The sequence below is a fragment of the Triticum urartu genome, chromosome 5, assembly GCF_003073215.2.
Source record: "Triticum urartu cultivar G1812 chromosome 5, Tu2.1, whole genome shotgun sequence".
NCBI lineage: Eukaryota > Viridiplantae > Streptophyta > Magnoliopsida > Poales > Poaceae > Triticum > Triticum urartu.
The window spans coordinates 400,306,948-400,319,120 of record NC_053026.1 but is presented as its reverse complement, the minus strand read 5'-3'; the positions used below and the strand labels follow the sequence as shown (position 1 = coordinate 400,319,120).

The following is a 12,173-nucleotide window of genomic DNA, read 5'->3' as shown; positions in this document are numbered from 1 at the left end:
TCGCTCAGACGAAGGTGGAAAGGAGCACACAATTTTTTTCGGTGCACCAACTCCTCGACGCAAAAACGGCGCCATGCCGATGAACAGTGCCGCACGCACGACCTCTTCTATTTTCTGCAACTTGAACTACGATGAGCACATACCACACATCCGGTCGATCAGTACATGGGGTATTTATACACGGGCGCACACACACTACCCGGCCACTAACTCCACGCGCTAAGCTAGCTAACTAACCTCATCCAGCTAACAACTCATGCATACATGCAGCTCGTCGATGCCGCCGATTTTGAAGCTGCTGGACGTAGCCCCCACACGAGCCTCCGCTACGTACGCACGCCTAGCGGCTCGCTTGCCCCGGCCGCGCACAGGATGTGTTGCAGCGTGTACGTTGCGGCTGGCTCAACTGATCGCCCACAACTCTAGACACCTCACGCTCACACGCCTAGCCACAAAACAGGCTTGACTCGGCCTCGACCGACATGCACACGAACACATGGCACGTACTCGATCTGGCTGCACTCACGCCGATCATCACCGTGCCCACGCCCGTCACGGACTCGACCTGAGCGCGCTCACGCTGGTCATCACTGTAGAGCATGGCTTATTTGCACCAACATAATCCTCTCTTCGTATAGTTCTCTATAATTAAGTAATCGTATGATCCCTATGCTGTCCAAAATTGTGTGAGCACATCATGCATTCAGCAAAAGGTATGCCAATAGACAAACTTGTGGTTTCACTACGTACCTGTATGCTAAGGGCTACAAATTCTGGCCACTATAGTTTCTTTCATGACTCGATTTACCATTCACCTGAAACACTATAAATTTTGTGTTATAGTGAAAATAAAGCATAGTACAAATTGCAAACTTGTAAAGCAAAGAGAAATGACAAGTTCTTTGGTTTATGTATAACTTTTCTCACATTTCCTCTGCACCTTGCTATCTCATTTTTTAGCTAAAGTGCAATTCACACACATGAAACATCTTGTAGTTGAGCTCTTTTACGGTGATTGGGGAGTTACGAATTGTAATTTCGTGTAACTCCCCCATCGATTATTTTCCACCGTTGATTTTAACCTGTTAATTAAAAAATTGAGTTTAGTCAATAAGGGTATTATGGTCATGTGTTTTTTTTCAGTACTCCGCTGGTCAAACCCCCGCATCTGGCTAACCCATCTCGCGAGAGGGAGGAGCCGGCGCGAGGACCTGGGATACGGCGGCGCAGGAGTGACGTCGGCGCGAGGACCTGCAGGCGAAGACGCCGACGCGAGATCCAGGAGGCGAAGCCCCGGCTGGTCTGGGTCGTAGTGGCCGCTCCCCCACATACGTCCCCGCCGACGCCGCGTGAGGTTCTGGAGGGGACGCCGCCGCCGCGAGGTATTGGAGATCCCGGCTGCACTTGGTCGTAGAACAGAGGTATCTCTTCCCCTGTCCTCATCTCTTCCTCTCATCCTTCCCTCCTCACGCCTTGTGCTGGCGGTGGAGACATGGAGCAACTGCACATTGCAGCACCTTGAAATAAAATTCAGTTAGCAGTTAGAGTTCAGATTGGTAGTGGATACGCCAGCAGTGTGTTCGCTAGATTTGCGCAACTTCCGCAGTCACTAATCGCATGATTAGCGGCCGGCCCGCGTCCTCAATGCCTGCAATGATGCTGCTGCTGCTGACTGTTAGCACGCTGCTGCTGCTACGTTTTTCTGCTACGTTTTTTACATGCACGAATCATCAACACAAAACTCTAAGGAAAAAGGGATATGATATGAATTTTTTTCAGCAAAGAATCATTTGGTTTGTCACACAAACATACAAGTAGAAATTGCAGCCTTAAAGTTTCAGAATCAACAGTTAACTATGTAAGCTTATGGTCACACTCCTGTATCATACACGTACACAAGTTCAGGCCATACATGTATAAATTCTGTTAACTGTCAAGCCTTTATTCAGTAATGAAATCTTGAATTTTGGATTACTTGTAACAGCATGTTCAAACAACTGAAATCTTGCTGCAGCATACACATACAAGTTCAGGTCATACATGTAAACTATGGCTTGGAACAACTTAACTAGTGCTAATAACAGTTTCATAGTTCAGTTGCATGTGTTTGTTTTGAAGTTTGGAAGAGACACAGGTTCAGAGTTCACAAATTTCTTACAACATGTAGCATTCCCCAGTGGCATTTGCTGCTTATAAACTACAGAGAATACTGGTAATAAATCCCACTAAGCATAGGTAGTGGAGAGGATCAAAATTCAGACATATGATAAACTACAGAGATTCTGCAATTTCTGAAGAGTAGTTAAATATTACTCCCTCTGTCCCATAATGTAAGGTGTTTTTTGACGCTAGTGTAGTGTCAGTGTGGTGTCAAAAAAGGTCTTACATTATGGGACGGAGGGAGTAGTTGCTATGATAATGTTTTCATAACTATGAAGAGTGTGTTATATGCTGCTTAGAGATTGTATAGCTGGAGTGGCCTAACAATTCTAGAAGACACTATGCACTGGTTTTGTGTGTCATAAATTCATAATCTGTAGTATCAGTCTTCTTAGTGCAAAAATGGAGACTACATTTTCATGGTACTCACATGCTATTACTATTCCTGCATTAAGATGTACTACATAAAACCAAGGCTAATTTGTTTGACTTCCAAGTCCTTACTTTGCCATGACAAATGTGCTTGGCCACAGTTCATGTTATTTGCCAAAGCAAGTGAAACTCTTACTATTTTCTATAAAACTGAAGTGTTCTCATCGAAATCTTCTCCAATGCATGCAGGACTTTCGTGTAGGAGAAAGCGAGATGTTCATAGTCCACGGTTGTCGTCTGAGTTTGTGTATTCCCTACAGCAGCAAAAATAACGTCAGTTATTAAGGCAGCCACCGGTTCAAACAGTGAGCATCAGGTACTCTGTTTTCAGCACTCTATAGTTTAAACTCGCTGTGTTTAGTCTAGCAGATCCTTTTTCTGTGGAATCAAGTCTACCAGATTTAGTATTGACCTTTTCTTCTATCTTTGTATACATGACGGTAGTCATCAAAGAAATTTTACACAATTGTACAACCGACAGAGCAAAGGATGCCATAATACTGATTTTATCATTTCCACCATGATTTTTCTCTTAATCAACCATGCTTTCCTGCACATCACATAAAATTAAGTGTACTTAGGATTGATTTAGTGCAGTTGCAATAGTTCTGCACCAGGGATATCATGCGGTAGCCAGCTCTATTTTTCTTTATTTTCTATGCAATTGATGATTCAGTTTAGTTCGTCGTTAGGACACTATAATCAATGTTTAGTAATAAATTTTAGTGATTGTCCCATGTAAAGTTGATTTTCTGGCTGCAGGTTTATTGTCTGTGTTGGGTGTTCATTGTAGCAGTAGTGTGAGTACTGGACAGCCTTCTGCCACCATCGTTTACCTCCGACTCGCCAGCCAGCCGCCATCGTCTACCTCCTGTCTACCTCGTGCCTCCCGGGACAGCGCAGTCGTCAAACTCTGTCTCACCGGGCAGGCACCGCTGTCTACCTCTTTTTTGTAGTTAATTGTGTGCTAGGAATTTTTTGTAGTTAATTTTGTGCTAGCAATTCCTCCGGAAAACTTGTTAGGTTATTCTAACTCTGCCATGTATCCGTGATCTTGTTTTCTGAATATGTACTTTTTTAGTGATTTTCATTTTCATTTTATTTATCATAGCACTCCCATGATTTATTTCATTTTCTAGTGTGTATTTTTAAATTTTAAATTTTTTTCCCTAATGGCCATGGCGTAAGAGAAGACTACTAGCGGGCTTGGGGATGTTCACTGCTTTGGGCGTTGCACTGAAGAAGTTTTGCCAAAAAGAAATAAAACTAGAAGCAAAATTCAAATTCAGGAGCATTTTCGGTAAAAAATAAGTTGTTAAAAAATAAGTTTCCATAAAAACTCTCAAAAATTCACGATACCCTATATTCAATTTGGGAAAGTTTCTAGAAGTTTTGATGAATAGAAAAAAAAAGCTGCAAAATTCAAATTCAGGACCATTTTGGCTCAATATTTACCCCAAAAACAAGATTTCAGAAAGAAAAAAAATCCATACTATTCTTAGCTCATTCAATCTGGGAAAGTTTCAAGAAGTTCTTCCAAACAGAAAAAAAATAGAAGGAAAAAAATTTCAGGAAGAAAAAACTCAAAATTTGGCATGAAAAATCTCAAAAAATCCACACTACCCTTATATTAAGTCTAGGAAGATTTCAAGAAGCTTTCTCGGACAGGAAAAAAACTAAAAGCAAAATTCAAGTTCAGGAGCATTTTTGGCTCAAAAATTGGGTAGAATATTTTTTTCTGGGAAAAATATCCAAAAATAAAAGTTCCCAGAAAAATTCCACGAGTACCAATTTAGGAGATGTTAGTTAAACTTCACTATAGAACTTGGCTTTGTAACAATCAGTTTGATGCAAATAGAACCAATAATGTAGATCGGGTTCAGGTGCATGTTAGCTCTACATGGTAGCTCTATGCTGGTTATGGGTCTGTATGGGTCGTAGCGGTACTTGTAGACCAAGATGACCCATAGTCGCAGTTATGGGTTGGAATGACCTGTGGTGGTAGTTGTGTGTCGGGACTATCATTCAAGGTAGTTGAGCGTTCGGATGACCTGTTATGATACTTGTGGATCCACACGTCCCAAAGTGGTAGTTGTGGGTCCGTATGACCCCTAGTGATAGTTTCTATGTTGGTAGTATCTGTAAGGGTAGTCGAGAGACCGTACGACCCATAGTTCTAGTACTGGTGCTGACAACCCATAGTGCTAGTCGTGGATTTAGATTACTCATATTAGTAGTTGTGGGTTTGAACGACCATAATGCTAGTAGTAAAATTGACGAAGTATGGCTCATTGTGCTAGTCGTGGTCTGGATGACCCGTAGCGGTATTTTGTTAGTTCAGATGACCCATACTGCTAGTCGTGGTCCAGACAACCCATCGTGGTGCTTGTGGACCCAGACAACTGATAGCGCTAAGTTCTGGGTTCGGATGGCCCATAGTGCTAGTTGGGGATCAGATGACTCATAGTGTTAGTTGTGAGTCCAGATGGCCAATGGTGCTAGTTGTGGGTTTTGACGACCCATGGTATTATTAGTGTGATCGCCGCAAGTACCAGTCTTACACGTCCGGGCCTACTACTACCGATCTTAGTCGTGCGGACCCACAAGTATCGATCTTAGTCGTTCGGACCCACAAGTGTCGGTCCAACTCACTACAATCGATCTTACTTGTCTGGACTTAAGTACCGGTCTTACTCGTTCGGGCTCATTTCTATCAATCCTAGTCATTGAGACCCACAAGTATCGATCTTAGTCATTCGGACCCACAATACCGTTTTTACTCATTCCAGCTCACTACTATGGATCTTACTCGTCCGGGCACACTACTTTTGATCTTAATCATCTAAAACCACAAGTATCGGTCTTAGTCGGCGGGCCCATAAGTATCGGTCTTACTCATTTGGGCTTACTACTATTGGTCCTACTCACTCGGGCTCACTACTTCAATCTCAGTCGTTCGAGACGAGAAGTACCGATCTTAGTTATTTAGGTCCACAAGTATCGATCTTAATTGTCCGTATCCACAAGTACCAATCTTAGTCGGCCCAACTCGCAAGTACCAATCTTAGTCGTTTTCATCCACAAGCATTGATCTTAGTTGTCTGTACCCACAAATATCGATCTTACTCATTCAGGCTCGTTACTATCGATCTTAGTCGGCCCAACTCGCAAGTACCAATCTTAGTCGTTTTCATCCACAAGCATCGATCTTACTCATTTAGGCTCATTACTATCGATCCTAATCATCCGGAACCACAAGTACCAATCTTTGTTGTTCTTGCCAAGTACCATTCTTACTCATACAGGTCCACAAATACTGATCTTGGTCATCCAAGCCCACTACTACCAATCTTAGTCGTATTGACCCACAAGGCCACAAGTACCGATCTCAGTTGTCCAGAACCTTAAGTATCGGTTTTGCTCGTACTGACCCACAAGTGCCGATCTCAGTTGTCCAGAACCATAAGTATCGGTCTTGCTCGTTCCGACCCTCACTGAAAAAATATACTTTCTATTTTTATGAAAATATTTCACGCGTTTACACCAAAAATACCTTTTCCCCTTCACTAAAAAAATATAATCCCGTCACTTTTTTCCAAATTTTCGGCCCTTGGCAGCCGGGCACCTACATCAATCACCAAAAAGAAACTACAGCCCCCACGATCTTATCCCCCACGTAGCGATCACTCCACCCCGCGCATTCTCCTGCTCCTAGCCCCTCCCCCATTATCGCCCCACCAAATCGGAGCTCCTCCGATCCATCTGTCCCAGTCTGGTTGAACGCAGCCTCTTCTCATCTGCGGGATCCCGGCCGCCGCCTCACCCACGACCCTCTCCTCCGCTGCCAAGTCTGCTCTCCCCCACGATCTAGAGTATGTCGCTGCCAACTCTAGAGGTGTGTTCAGAGGATGATTCATATCATGCTTGAAAATGCACAATCTTGCGTTCTAAATCTGGATCAAAGAGGAAATGTGGCTACTGTGGGGTGGAAGGTCACGATCATGTCATCAGTTAGATCAAAGGCAATATTAAGCACAACCCTGTCGTCTACAAAAATTACTCAGCACACTCTCACAATCCCTGCTGAAACTTTTTGAAATCTTTAGGTTGTGATAACTTTTTAGGAGTCGGTAGTATGTACTAGCGTTTCAGAGACTAACAGGAGAAGCAAATTAATAATTATGCGTGCCACCGGAATTAGCAGTGCTAGTGTATGTAGAAGTAAAACTAGGTTGTAACTTGATTCTTTGTTAGTTGAAAGCATAGAAATAGCGAATCTCTAGAACATTGTTTGAAAAGGCTAGTAATTGATGGCTTGTGAACGGGAGGAGATTACCACACACAGCCTCAAATGATGTTTCTATTTACTACAGGATTCATTCATGTTATGTGTCCGTTTTCATTCAATTCTTGTCTCCCATGTTAAAGGTCCTTGGTCACTTCTGCAGGTGTCACCATGAGTTTGCTACTCCTGCCACGCGAGTACAACAACTGCGAACAAGCATGCTAGTGCGTCTTCTGGGACGAAGATAGTGCCGAGCTCTCGACAGCGCAGTCCTGCCGCCTTCGAGATCTGGGTATGGGACACCTTCGACTGCATGCCCATGACCACCGACGGCTACTCAGAGAAGGAGCGGGTGCAGGTGTCACTCATCCAGCGGTTCCTTGCAGGGGGGTTTAGCCTGAGCGGTGAACACCACCACCTGACCCAGCAGTCGTTGCCGTCATGCTGCGTGGTGGACTCGTACATCGTTGACACCATGAAGGATCTCCATCAGCTACAACGACGACTACATACAGTGAATGATGAGGATGTTAAAGAATATCGAGTCATAGATATAGCATTAGAAAGGAGATACGAACGCATATACTGATGATTTTCAGATCAGAATAACGTGTTCTCCCCATGACACGACCCTGTCGAAAATTGATTTGACATCAGAAAAGAATTGATATTATCGCCCTTTGTTTCATTGATCGTCTGTTTGACTTACCCTCCATTATTCATTCCTTTTTGGTATCATTTGCATCAGCAAAGCTTGTTTGCCTAACTGCTTTTCCCCTTTCTGCTGGACAACATCATCAATTATTAATTGCAAGGTGTGTGTTTGGCCGCTGAATTAGAAAAACTGTTCTCCTAATGCTTGATTATTAAGCCTAATGCTTCATGATAATCTCTTTTCAGCCCAAGTAATTATAACTGGAGGTCCAAGTGGGCTTATTTTCTAATTTGAACAAATAGCCCTAAAAATAGACAAAAGTGGATCAAACAGAACTAAAATGGGATTACGAGGATCCTCGACAATGACATACAACCGCAAAGGAGATGAGAAATCAACATGATACTCGATAACCACTTGACAGTAATATTGCTAACCACTTGACAGTAATATTGCGACATGGAAAATTAAGAGCAAAACCTCAGTTGCACATATATTTCCTCGTGTTTACGCACAGCGCCAGATGACATCAAGTTTCAGCATCTTAGACTCAATCCTATAACATTTTGAGCTTTTCACCGGTCAACATACATGTTTAGAAGACAAGGACACATAGCATAACCAGTCATGACAGTTCATTGATGCACTTCCAGACTAAGAAACAACCATTTAGAAATTTCACGCATCGAACAGAAGAGACACTACTACTAACAAGACTCATGATGATTGCCCTAGCTCCACATCGTCATATCCTGCAAAAGGCGTTCGAGCAAGCAGGTAGTACTTCTCAAACTCCTTGAGGTTTAGAGAAGGAGCGGTTGCTGCCGCCACCATCCCCTCCATCACCGCCGCCTCCTTTGCCGAAATGGAACCCACCGCTTCCATCGTCCAGTTTAGGCCCTTGAACTTTCCCTGAAGCTGTAAACAATATAAAACAAGCAAAATTAAGTCGACTGCCCACTCCGATGAACTAGGTTAAATTTGCAGTGTGAGAACAGGCAAGAAAAACCACCTTTGGGATCAGATTGTTTGACAGTCGTGGCTGAAGATTTGCACTGGAGACTTTGAGTTTGAGCAGCATTGCATCTTACACTCTGAAGCGAATAGAGTTGTCACGAAAAAGAGGGTCAAACAAAGGATCTGATGTGAAGGTAGCCATAAGCAATTTACTATCACAGTGTAAGATGGCCATAGCTGCTCAAACCCGGGCATATATTGTACTCCCTCTGTCCCATAATATACACTAGTGTAAAAGACGCTCTTATATTATGGGACGGAGTAGTTCTCTGCACATTACAGAATCATCACATTGATTTACGCATATACCCAGCTTATGTGGACATAAATGGCAAGGAAACAGTAGAGAAAATCAATACCCAACCTATCATGCTCCTGACACATGTGGAACAATTATCAGAAACTGGCCCATGAAGGGGAACAAGCAATGGATATATAGCATGCCTGAACTCGATGTTTCACAGTTTATGTTCCAATGCAATCTACATACCATAGAAGGCATGAACAAGTATTCTGTTAGTGCCTCAATATTACATAGGTGAACTGATCTCCCTCCAGTACTACTCCTCTCATTGTACATTTATTAAGGGAAAATAAAATAGGTGTTGTTGATTAACACTACCCGCGCAACGTCCTGAAGGGTTTGACTGACCAGAGAGGAGTTTGAGAATGGTCCAAAAAGACAGACATCCAGCAGACCATAGCCAGCTCACAATTGGTCTTTCATGAATACGTGATGCATGTTCATAGGACGCACTCCGACCTCCAACTGCGAAAGCCAAACCAGATGGATATGCAAACTGCAATGTTTCAGTAACTGCTTTCATACTCTTTAGCCTAAGATTTAACAAAATTGTTACTAGGTGATGTCACAGAGTTCATACCTTCATAGATTTTCAACCATCTGTTCACAGAGTTCATCATATGTTCCATCAACAACTCTGCTCCTCCGCAAGGTCGTGACTGGACTCCACTGCCTGCTGGCCTTCACTGACCGCCGCTCGACTCCATCGGCCATGGTTGTCCCTGCCCGACGCGCCTCCCGTGGCGTTCCTCGGATCTAGTGCCGCCGCCTCGAATAGAGTTGTCACGAAAAAGAGGGTCAAACAAAGGATCTGATGTGAAGGTAGCCATAAGCAATTTACTATCACAGGGTAAGATGGCCATAGCTGCTCAAACCCGGGCATATATTGTACTCCCTCTGTTCCATAATATACACTAGTGTAAAAGACGCTCTTATATTATGGGACGGAGTAGTTCTCTGCACATTACAGAATCATCACATTGATTTACGCATATACCCAGCTTATGTGGACATAAATGGCAAGGAAACAGTAGAGAAAATCAATACCCAACCTATCATGCTCCTGACACATGTGGAACAATTATCAGAAACTGGCCCATGAAGGGGAACAAGCAATGGATATATAGCATGCCTGAACTCGATGTTTCACAGTTTATGTTCCAATGCAATCTACATACCATAGAAGGCATGAACAAGTATTCTGTTAGTGCCTCAATATTACATAGGTGAACTGATCTCCCTCCAGTACTACTCCTCTCATTGTACATTTATTAAGGGAAAATAAAATAGGTGTTGTTGATTAACACTACCCGCGCAACGTCCTGAAGGGTTTGACTGACCAGAGAGGAGTTTGAGAATGGTCCAAAAAGACAGACATCCAGCAGACCATAGCCAGCTCACAATTGGTCTTTCATGAATACGTGATGCATGTTCATAGGATGCACTCCGACCTCCAACTGCGAAAGCCAAACCAGATGGATATGCAAACTGCAATGTTTCAGTAACTGCTTTCATACTCTTTAGCCTAAGATTTAACAAAATTGTTACTAGGTGATGTCACAGAGTTCATACCTTCATAGATTTTCAACCATCTGTTCACAGAGTTCATCATATGTTCCATCAACAACTCTGCTCCTCCGCAAGGTCGTGGCTGGACTCCACTGCCTGCTGGCCTTCACTGACCGCCGCTCAACTCCATCGGCCATGGTTGTCCCTGCCCGACGCGCCTCCCGTGGCGTTCCTCGGATCTAGTGCCGCCGCCGGCCGCCTGCGCTGCCAGCCCCGCCCGCTTAGCACCGCCGCTCCTGGCTCCCGTGGCTCGCTGCGGCTCCCGCAACGTGGGATACGGACCGACCATGGACGGGGGGGTGCACCAGGGGAGGCTAGATATGGTGGGCTTCCCGGCGGCGGCGCATGATTCCAGTGGCGTGGATAAGAGGCTGACGACATTTGGGCAATTGAGAGATTTGAAGGGAACACCACGAGATTGAGGAGAGACGGTCATGGGGAATTTTTCAAATATTTGACATATCTACCCTTGAAAAATTTACTGGACCCACCTAAATTTTGTAATGGTCCCATCATTAATTGTAATTTTGTGTAATTTAAGTCTTGTAACTCCTCGTAACTCCTATTTTTTCACCGTTAGATTCGAGTGAATGGACGGTTCCTAAATTCGCCAATCACTGTAACAATTGTACTTGTAGTTATTAAGAAATTTTACCTAAGAAAATAAAATAAAATAGAATGGGGCCTCATCTTATGCGAAAAGTAAAAATATCTAGAACTAAATAATCCAAAATGACCGAGCAGGGTAAAAATTGAAGTTGGCTTAAATATTGGTAAGAACGATCCCGGCTGAACTATTTGATTGAACCAAAGATATTGCACCGCTAATAATCTATCTTTAGAATAGATCATGAACAAACCGAAGTGGTCAACTAACATTTCTCAGGTATAATGTTGGGAACAAATGTACCTCATATTGACATTAAATAATTAAGAATGATTGAGGAATCCAAAAATCAAAAGAGGGGTTAAAATTTCTGAAAATTGTCCAAATCAATAATACAACTGAATTGTCAGATGGAACGAAAAACTAAATTGCATTGAACCACACTTGAATTTCCTGTATAAATATAAGAAGGGGTAGGGAAAAGAGATTACTTACAAGGATTCATCCAGTATGACATAGAGATGAAGAGTTCCCGGTTATTATTCCATGGCTCACCATGAGCATCAATACATCACCGGCCAGGATATGAAATTGCAACCACAAGCATCGGCCAACATCGACCTTGGGTATATGTATGTATGTACCTGCCCGTCGTCCTCGCGGACACGGTTTCGATGAAGCAGATCTTTCCGTGATTCCATCCTTGGCGGGGAGGCGGGGAGGCTGAAGCTGTCTTCGCCGGTCTCGCAAAGAATGGCCTGGGTAGGAGAGCTGGCTTCCACAGACACGCTCGGTCATGAAAACGGTTGTGTTCGCGTGCGTGTTCCGTTGAGTCGTGCCACCGATCAAGCAAGCCGGCGGTTTGCGGTTTTCATAGGTGTGTGTGCTCCTCAAGGAAAAATCCATCCAGCTGCATGGCTGTCTGCTTATTGTGTACGAGCGCCGGCGGCTCCTGCTCACTCGACGGCGCGGCGCGCGGCATGCTGCGGGTTGCACGGCACGAGGCCCGCGTCGCGGCGGCTCCTGCTCAGTCGACGGCGCGGCGGCGCGTTGCACGGCATGCTGCGGGCTGCACAGCACGAGGCCGGGGTCGCGTCCTGCTCACTCGACGGCGCGGCGGCGCGTTGCGCAATATGCTGCGGGC

General features: G+C 44.1%; 2 long non-coding RNA genes across 5 annotated transcripts; one reads left to right on the top strand and one right to left on the bottom strand.

Moving 5' to 3' along the window:
* The first annotated feature begins 1,137 nt into the window (after positions 1-1,137).
* LOC125556078 lies at positions 1,138-3,697 on the top strand. Its single transcript, XR_007304993.1, has 3 exons — positions 1,138-1,421; positions 2,782-2,908; positions 3,355-3,697. It is a non-coding gene; the product is annotated as an uncharacterized LOC125556078 (long non-coding RNA).
* A 4,302-nt stretch (positions 3,698-7,999) lies between these two features.
* Positions 8,000-12,173, bottom strand: LOC125509277. 4 transcript variants are annotated; one of them, XR_007284025.1, is made up of 7 exons: positions 11,525-12,173; positions 10,426-10,793; positions 10,164-10,310; positions 9,434-9,622; positions 9,172-9,318; positions 8,545-8,626; positions 8,000-8,450 (listed from the first exon to the last, which is right to left on the bottom strand). It is a non-coding gene; the product is annotated as an uncharacterized LOC125509277 (long non-coding RNA). The 4 variants fall into 4 exon arrangements; XR_007284027.1 differs by lacking the exon at positions 11,525-12,173 and having other exon boundaries at positions 9,172-9,349; positions 10,426-10,862; XR_007284026.1 differs by lacking the exon at positions 11,525-12,173 and having other exon boundaries at positions 10,164-10,341; positions 10,426-10,858.